Source organism: Elephas maximus, chromosome 4 (genome assembly GCF_024166365.1).
Source record: "Elephas maximus indicus isolate mEleMax1 chromosome 4, mEleMax1 primary haplotype, whole genome shotgun sequence".
Taxonomy (NCBI): domain Eukaryota; kingdom Metazoa; phylum Chordata; class Mammalia; order Proboscidea; family Elephantidae; genus Elephas; species Elephas maximus.
The window spans coordinates 74,611,059-74,620,468 of NC_064822.1; positions in this window are offsets into that span (position 1 = coordinate 74,611,059).

Here is a 9,410-nt window from a genome sequence, read left to right on the forward strand (position 1 = left end):
ATGGGTCTATTTAGTTGTTCTACTTCTGATTGTGTTAGTTTAAGTAGGTAGTGTTTTTCCAGGAATTCATCCATTTCTTCTAGGTTTGCAAATTTGTTAGAGTACAATTTTTCATAATAATCTGATATGATTCTTTTAATTTCAGTTGGGTCTGTTGTGATATGACCCATCTCGTTTCTTATTCGAGTTATTTGTTTCCTTTCCTGTATTTCTTTAGTCAGCCTGGCCAATGGTTTATCAATTTTGTTAATTTTTTCAAAGAACCAGCTTTTAGCTTTGTTAATTCCTTCAATTGTTTTTCTGTTCTCTAATTCATTTAGTTCAGCTCTAATTTTTATTATTTGTTTTCTTCTGGTGCCTGATGGATCCTTTTGTTGCTCGCTTTCTATTTGTTCAAGTTGTAGGGACAGTTCTCTGATTTTGGCTCTTTCTTCTTTATGTATGTGTGCATTTATCGATATAAATTGACCTCTGAGCACTGCTTTTGCTGTGTCCCAGAGGTTTTGATAGTAAGTGTTTTCATTCTCGTTGCATTCTATGAATTTCTTTATTTCCTCCTTAATGTCTTCTATAACCCAGTCTTTTTTGAGCAGGGTATTGTTCAGTTTCCAAGTATTTGATTTCTTTTCCCTGATTTTTCTGTTATTGATTTCCACTTTTATGGCCTTGTGGTCTAAGAAGATGCTTTGTAATATTTCAATGTTTTGGATTCTGCAAAGGTTTGTTTTATGACCTAATATGTGGTCTATTCTAGAGAATGTTCCATGTGTGCTAGAAAAAAAAGTATACTTTGCAGCTGTTGGGTGGAGTGTTCCGTATAAGTCTATGAGGTCAAGTTGGTTGATTTTAGCAATTAGGTCTTCCGTGTCTCTATTGAGCTTCTTACTGGAAGTCCTGTCCTCCAAAAGTGGTGTGTTGAAGTCTCCTACTGTAATTGTGGAGGTGTCTATCTCACTTCTCAGTTCTGTTAATGTTTGTTTTATGTGTCTTGCAACCCTGTCACTGGGTGCATAAATGTTTAATATGGTTATATCTTCCTGGTCAATTGTCCCTTTAATCACTGTGTAGTGTCCTTCTTTATCCTTTGTGGTGGATTTAACTTTAAAGTCTATTTTGTCAGAAATTAATATTGCTACTCCTGCTCTTTTTTTGCTTATTTTTTTCCATCCTTTGAGTTTCAGTTTGTTTGTCTCTAAGTCTGAGGTGTGTCTCTTGTAGGCAGCATATAGACGGATTGTGTTTCTTTATCCAGTCTGAGACTCTCTGTCTCTTTATTGGTGCATTCAGTCCATTTACATTCAGTGTAATTATAGATAAGTACGTGTTTAATGCTGTCATTTTGATGCCTTTTTGTGTGTTGTTGACAATTTCATTTTTCCACTTACTTTTTTGTGCTGAGACGTTTTTCTTTGTAAATTGTGTGCTTCTCATTTTCATAGTAGTCGAATTTATGTTTGCTGAGTCGTTATGTTTTTCTTGGTTTTTATTTCGAGTTATGGAACTATTATACCTCTTTGTGGTTATGTTAACATTTACCCCTATTTTTCTAAGTAAAAACCTAACTTGTATTGTTTTATATCGCCTTGTTTTCCTCTCCATATGGCAGTTCTATGCCTCCTGTATTTAGTCTCTCTTTTTGATTATTGTGATCTTTTACATATTGACTTCAATGATTCCGTTTTCAGCATTTTTTTCTTTTTAAAATTAATCTTAATTTGTTTTGGTGATTTCCCTATTTGAGTTGATACCAGGATGTTCTGTTCTGTGACCTTGCGTTATGCTGGTATCTGATATTATTGATTTTCTGACCAAACAATTTCCTTTAGTATTTCTTGTAGCTTTGGTTTGGTTTTTGCAAATTCTCTAAGCTTGTGTTTATCTGTAAATGTTTTAACTTCACCTTCATATTTGAGAGAGAGTTTTGCAGGATATATGATCCTTGGCTGGCAGTTTTTCTCCTTCAGTGCTCTATATATGTCATCCCATTGCCTTCTTGACTGCATGGTTTCTGCCGAGTAGTCTGAACTTATTCTTATTGATTCTCCTTTGTAGGAGACCTTTCTTTTATCCCTGGCTGCTTTTAAAATTTTCTCTTTATCTTTGGTTTTGACAAGTTTGATGATAATATGTCTTGGTGATTTTCTTTTTGGATCAATTTTACATGGGGTTCGATAAGCATCTTGGATAGATATCCTTTCGTCTTTCATGATGTCAGGGAAGTTTTCTGCCAACAGATCTTCAACTATTCTCTCTGTATTTTCTGTTATCCCTCCCTGTTCTGGAACTCCAATCACACGCAAGTTATTTTTCTTGATAGAGTCCCACATGATTCTTAAGGTTTCTTCATTTTTTTTAATTCTTTTATCTGACTTTTTTTCAGCTATATTGGTGTCAATTCCCTTATCCTCCAGGTCCCCCACTCTGCATTCCAATTGCTCGATTCTGCTCCTCTGACTTCCTATTGAGTTGTCTAATTCTGTAATTTTACTGTTAATTTTTTGGATTTCTGAATGCTGTCTCTCTATGGATTCTTGCGGCTTATTCATTTTTCCACTATGTCCTGGAATAATCTTTTTGATTTCTTCAACTGCTTTATCAGTGTGTTCCTTGACTTTTTCTGCAGATTGCCTTATTTCATTTTTGAGGTCGTCCCTGATGTCTTGAAGCATTCTGTAAATTAGTTTTTTATATTCTGCATCTGACAATTCCAGGATTGTATCTTCATTTGGGAAAGACTTTGATTCTTTAATTTGGGGAGTTGTAGAAGCAATCATGGTCTGCTTCTTTATGTGGTTTGATATCGACTGCTGTCTCCGAGCCATCTATATTGTAATGATTTATTTTATATTTGCTCACTGAGTCTTATCTTGTTGTTTTCTTTCAATATACGTAGATGGGCTACTAGATTGTGCTGTCTTGATTGTTGTAGCCCTTGAATCACTTATGTCCTATTACCAGCTGGTTTGGGCTGTTACCAGATACATAAGCCTAAGAGTCCATTCACTATTCTTGAGTAGAATCTGATTTTGGGTCACCAAGTGTGTGGTGCAGACTGTCACCTATCCACCTAGAGAAGTAGTGGTGATAGTTGTGTGCACCAGATTGTAGTAGCAGCAGGGGGTCACACTCCGGGGTGGGGCAGGATGCTGACAGGTTTCCCCCAAGTGCCAGTGAGGTAGGTGTGTCTCTATTCCTAAAGCAGTTTGGTGGGTGGGCTCTGCAGCTGTACCTTAGGCACCCAATGCATGTACCTCTACAGATTGGTAGGCCTCATCATCCTCAGACCCCTAAGGCAGGAGGCTAGGTGGTCTCGGGGGAGCTTCAGCCCTCAGTTCTCCGTTGTGGGTCAGTGAGGGCTCTGTTTGATATGCAGTGATATCAGACCTGGGAAACTTGTCTTTCCAGTAATCCGCTAAAATAATTACAGTCAGATCCCTATCACAATTGCCTTTGCATTATAATAGCCACCTTGTTCCCTGTAGGGATGAAAGCCCAAGACTGTGGGTCTCATATGCTTGGCTGGAGCTGGTCCTGTATTTTCAGTCCAATTTCGGGAACTCAGGGAAGGATTTTTGGTCCCCGGGTATTTTGTAGCTGCTTCTCTCAGGCCAGGAGAATGCGTTAGGAAAAGACCAAAAAAAAAAAAAAACAAAAACAAAAAACCGCAGAGCACTTCACTCTCTGGCTCAGGAAATTCCAATGTTAACGAAGCCACCTGGGAAGGGGAGGGGAGGGATCAGATAGATAGGAGATAGTAGCACCCCGGAATATAGACAAAGTTACTTATCTTGCTTGGTGATGACTGTTTTATCTGAGATTCCCGAGGGGTGTGTAGCCTGTGTGCCTTGGCTGGGTCGAGATTGCCCCCGAGGGTCAGGCCCACATCCTGTGCTTGTGCTGTCTCAGAAGCCGTGGTCAGTTCCTCTGCTCCCAGTCCAAAGCCCAGCGCCAAGGTTCCCCGGCTGGGATGCCACACTCCAGGCTCCAAAACCAGTCGCTACCTCCCGGTGACTTCTCCTTCTGTCAGCCGCGTCGTTGCGCTGCCTGCGTGCACTGGCTGGGCTTCCCCCGAGGTCACTTCTGGGGGCTAGGGCTGCGTCCCGTGTTTGCGCCGTCTCAGGATGCCGTGCTCAGGTCCCCTGCACCCAGTCCAAAGCCCGGCGCCAAGGTTTTCTGATTGGGACGCTGGCTCCAGGCTCTGAAAACAGTCGTTGCTTCCCCGTGGTTGCTTGTTCTCAGTCTCTGTCACTCAGGTCAACTCTTTAGATCTGTGTTTGATGGTCAGGGTTCGTAGATTGTCGTGTATGTGATCGATTCACTTGTTTTTCTGAGTCTTTGTTGCAAGAGGGATCCAAGGTAGCTTCTACCTAGTCAGCCATCTTGGCCCCGCCTCCCTTGTTAACTCTTCAAACATTAAATGTAAGCACTCCTCTTCAAAAGAAGTGAGATCATTTTCCCTGGGAAAAAATAAGCTTAAGGTCAAAAAATTAATTTTTTATTGAGGGTTCTTTTTTTTTTTAAGTATTGTTATGGATTGAATTGTGTCCCCCCAAAATGTCTCCCGGTATTGCGTGGTTGTCCTCCATTTTGTGTTCTGATATGATTATCCTATGTGTTGTAAATCCTAATCTCTACGATGTTAATGGGAGCCCTAGCAGTGAAGTGGTTAAGAGCTATGGCTGCTAACCAAAAGGTTAGTTTGGATCCACCAGCTGCTCCTTGGAAAGCCTATGGGGCAGTTCTACTCTGTCCTGTAGGGTTGCTCTAAGTCGGAACTGACTCCACAACACCTAACAATGACAACAACAACATGATTTTTATAAGGCAGGATTAGAGAAGGTTATGTTAATGTGGGAGGACTCAATCTACAAGATTATGTTGTATCTTAAGTTAATATCTTTTGAGATATAAAAGGAACAATCAAGCAGAGAGAGAGGGACCTCATGCCACCAAGAAAGAAGTGCTGGGAGTGGAACATGTCCTTTATGGGGTCCCTGTGCGGAGAAGCTCCTCAACTGGGGGAAGATTGATGATACAGAACTGACACAGAGAGAAAGCATTCCCGGGGAGCTGGCGCCCTGAATTCAGACTTCCACCTTCCTAGACTGTGAGAGAATAAATTTCTCTTTGTTGAAGCCATCCACTGTGGTATTTCTGTTATAGCAGTACTAGATAACCAAGACAAGTATTCTGAGTTTATTTTAAGGGATTTATTTTTTTTTTTAATGGAGGCACCCTGGTGGCGCAGTGATTAAGAGATCTGGCTGCTAACCAAATGGTCAGCGGTTTGAACCTATCAGCTACTCCTTGGAAGAAAGATGCGGCAGTCTCCTTCTATAAAGATTACAGCCCTGGAACCCTCATGAGGCAATTCTACTCTGCCTATAGGGTTGCTATGAGTCAGAATTAAACTCAATGGCAGTTGGTTCTGGATCACTGAAAATGATATACACGTTTTATTTCTAATAATTATTTGATTTTCTCAGTCTCTTAGAATAAAATAGCTTAGTTCAATTTTCATTTTGGACTATTAATTTCTCTCCTCCAAAAGAGTGGTAGTGTTCTCCAGTAAGGAGGATTACAACATTCACCAGGCATTAAAGAAAAAAAGTACTGAATCCATCTGAAACTTAATAAGACTTAAAACAATGTGTTAATTATTCCTTGAGAAAATTTAGAAATGTATTAATTTAAATGAACTATGATGGAATAAGCATTCAAATCTAATATAACTCCTGAATAGAATATAAAGAAAATAGTTTGGAAAGTACTGAAATGTTCTTGTGGAGGGACAACAGGTTATTTTTTATTTATTCTAAATCTTAGAGCACATTTCTCAGGCATATTGCATCAAATACCACTCACCAGACAGATTTGAAGTAAATATCCAAAGACAGAGGATATTAACTATAGTTTAAAGTACTCAAGATTTAACAGAAAGTTAAGTTCCCATAGCCCAACTCTACTGCCACCCAAATATTAATATCTTCAGAGGTATTTATCCTGATATTGACAGAGGTTTTTCAGAACCCATTCAAAATTTACAGAACTGGTTATTTTCTTGATGCCTGCAAGGCTCATGAATGGGATACTTCTTAGCCACATGCCCTTAAGGTTTAGGAAGGAAGACACATCCATCCATTCATTTGTTCATGTGATTCACACATGCTATACTTCTTAGCACATGTGCTTAAAGTACGGAAAGAGAGGAATGGTATAGCTATATTCATTCAGAAGGAGCCCTGGTGGTGCAGCATTTAAGTGCTTGGTTGCTGTCATGGATTGAATTGAGTCCCCCAAAATATGTATGAGGTTGGTTAGGCCATGATTTCCAGTATGGAGTAGTTGGCCCACATTTTGTAATTTTCCTAAGTGTTATAAATCATAAGCTTTGCCTGTGGTTAAAGAGGATTAGGATGGAATGTAACACCCTTGCTCAGGTCACATCCCTGATCCAATGTAAAGGGAGTTTCCCTGGGGTGTGGCCTGTACCACCTTTTATCTTAGATAAAAGGAAAGGGAAGAAAGCAGAGAGTTGGGGGACCACATACCACCAGGAGGGCAGGGCTGGGAGCATAGTGTGTCCTTTGGACCTGGGATTCCTGCTTGGAGAAGCTCCTAGGCCAGGGGGAGATTGATGGAAATGACCTTCCTCCAGAGCCAACAGAGAAAGAAGGCCTTCCCCTGGAGCTGACACCCTGAGTTTGGACTTCTAGCCCACTGGAGTGTGAGAGAATGGGCTTCGGTTTGTTGAAGACATCCATTTGTGGTATTTCTGTTGTGGCAGCACTAGATAACTAAGACAGCTGCAAAAAGAGAGTTTGCTGGTTCGAACCTACCGGTCACTCCTCCACATGAGAAAGATGTGGCAGCCTGCTTCCATGAAGATTACGGCCTTAGAAACCCTATAGGGCAGTTCTATTCCATCCTGAAGGGTCGCTATGAGTCAGGTATATTCATTCATATGGTTAGTTCATTCATGTCAAAAGATCATTGCTGTCATGGAGGTCACATATTTCTTGTGGAAGGCAGAAAGTAGTAATTGAATAAATAACGAAGTAACTATTAAGTAATGTAAAGCGTTATACAAATAAAACAGGCTCATGTGATAAGAGACTGGCAGGCTACCTTTGAATGTGCTTGAGGAGGTGACATTTGAAATGAGGTCTAAAAAACAAGAAGGAACCAGTCCTATCTGGAGAAGTAACATTTCCTACAGGAGGAACAACAAAAGCAAAGACCCCAAAGCAGGAACAAACTTGGTGCAAAGAACTGAGTAAGGCCAGTGTGGCAGGAGTATATCAAGCTTCAAAAAGAGAGGTAGGAAATGATGTTTATTGGCTGTTTGTATTTCTGTCATTTGTTCAGCACCCGCCTGTTCAACCCCTTGGACTATTTCTCTATTGACTGGTTTGGGTATTTAAAAAAAAAAAAAGTGAAAGTCTAACCTAGTCTGAGAGGGGGAAGGTACAGAGAAGACTTTTCCTGAAAACAAGCAAACAAAACGTTGTTGAGTCAATTCCGACTCACAGTGGCCCACAGGACACAGCAGAACTGCTCCATAGGGTTTCCAAGGAGTGGCTGGTGGATATGAACTGCTGACCTTTCGGTTAGCAGCCCGAGCTCTTAACCACTGTGCCACCAGGGTTCCAACTTTTCTGAGAAAGTGACATTTAAAGGAGACAATGAGACATAATCAATCAAGTGAAGAATAAGGGATCCAGACAAGATCACCTTGTGTTGGGAAAATATTGGGCAAGTTCGAGGGACAGAAAGATGGGAAAAATAGGCAAAGGTGAGTGACAGAAGACAATGATGAATATTATCAGGACCTTACAGCCAGTATTTTGGACTTTATCCTTAGGGCAATTGAGAGCAAGAGATGACAGGATTAAATTTATTTTTTAAAAAGATAGCTCCAGCTGCTGCTTAGAGAATGAATTGAACAGGAATGACAGCAGACCCAGAAAACCAGTTAGGAGGTTATTATGTAATTTAGGACAAAGATAATGGATGGTTTGTATAAATTGGTGACGGTGAAGAATTTGGTACACTGGATTAATTAAATGTGCTTTACCAGTTGCCACTGAGTCTACACTAACTCATGGCGACCGCATGTGTGTCAGAGTAGAACTGTGCTCCATAGCGTTTTCAGTGGCTGATTTCTTGGAAGTAGATTGCCAGGCATTTCCTCTGAGGTGCCTCTGGGTGGACTTGAACCTTCAACCTTTCAGTTAGCATCCATGCATGTTAACTCTTTGTACCACCCAAAATTCCAAATGTGGTTAAAAAAAAAATGATCCAACTTAATTTTTTTTTAATTACTAGCCCATTGTCATATTAGCATATATCCCTGACTTAAAATTCCACACTTCGCATTTACTAAATTTCTAGATGAACTTTTGTCTGTTTATAGTCTCCACACTCACTGACCTGTGCATTTACTCCTGAGCCACTCCCATGTCTTATTATTATATATTGGTATTATTTAGCTATACATGTTTCTGTCCAAAAAGACTAATCGCCACAGAAAATTCCTTGCTACTTTTGTGACCCTAACACCTTGCAATATGTTTTCTCCTTTTCAAAATGGGCGATTGAGAGCCTGACGTAACTAACACGATGATATTCTAAGTAACCTATAAGTTTTTTTTTTTTTTACTGCACCAGCTGCCCTGGTCTCTTTCCAAAGCAATGCAAGGCTTTCTCAGCTCTTGCAGCCTTAGTCTCCCTCCTCTTCTTTGTCCTCTTGGGAGATGGCCTTCAGCCTGCAAGACTGCAGCTAGGAAGGCTGCCTGGTACTTTTGGTCTGCAACTTTCTTTCTTGCTCCTTATCTTGGTCAGCCTAAACTTGGCAGGCCAGTTCCACTAGTGGAGAGATTTTTTTATGTTTTTTTTTTTTTGCCTGTTACAAACATACAGATTAGAGTCCAGATGTCCCACATACATATCTTAATAAAGAGTTTCTTGTAGTTGTGATGTATACTCAACCAACCATCTGTGGGCTACGTGCTTGAGAACATTATGTAATCCTTACAAAAACTGTATTTAAGCTCTGATGTAAAAACTGCTTTTTGGGACTCCATAAAGGCAGCCTGCATTGCTGCCGGACTCCCCACTGATGTCACCTCCTAATAATCTTTCTTTTTCTGACCTGGAGAACCCTTCACTGGTTTGATTGCTCCCAGGCATGGACCCCAATCAGGTAACACTTTCGTAAATTTATTCTTTCTGAATAACTTTGTATCATTTAATTAAAAGAAAAAAAAATTATCTTCTGTTAATGGAGGAATAGCTCCTAACAGACTACCTCCTGCAGGAAACAATTATAAACTCAGGACAAAGTATAAAAACAATACTTGAAGGCACTGAACAGCAACTAAAAGCAGGCAGACCCTAAAGCAGAACGT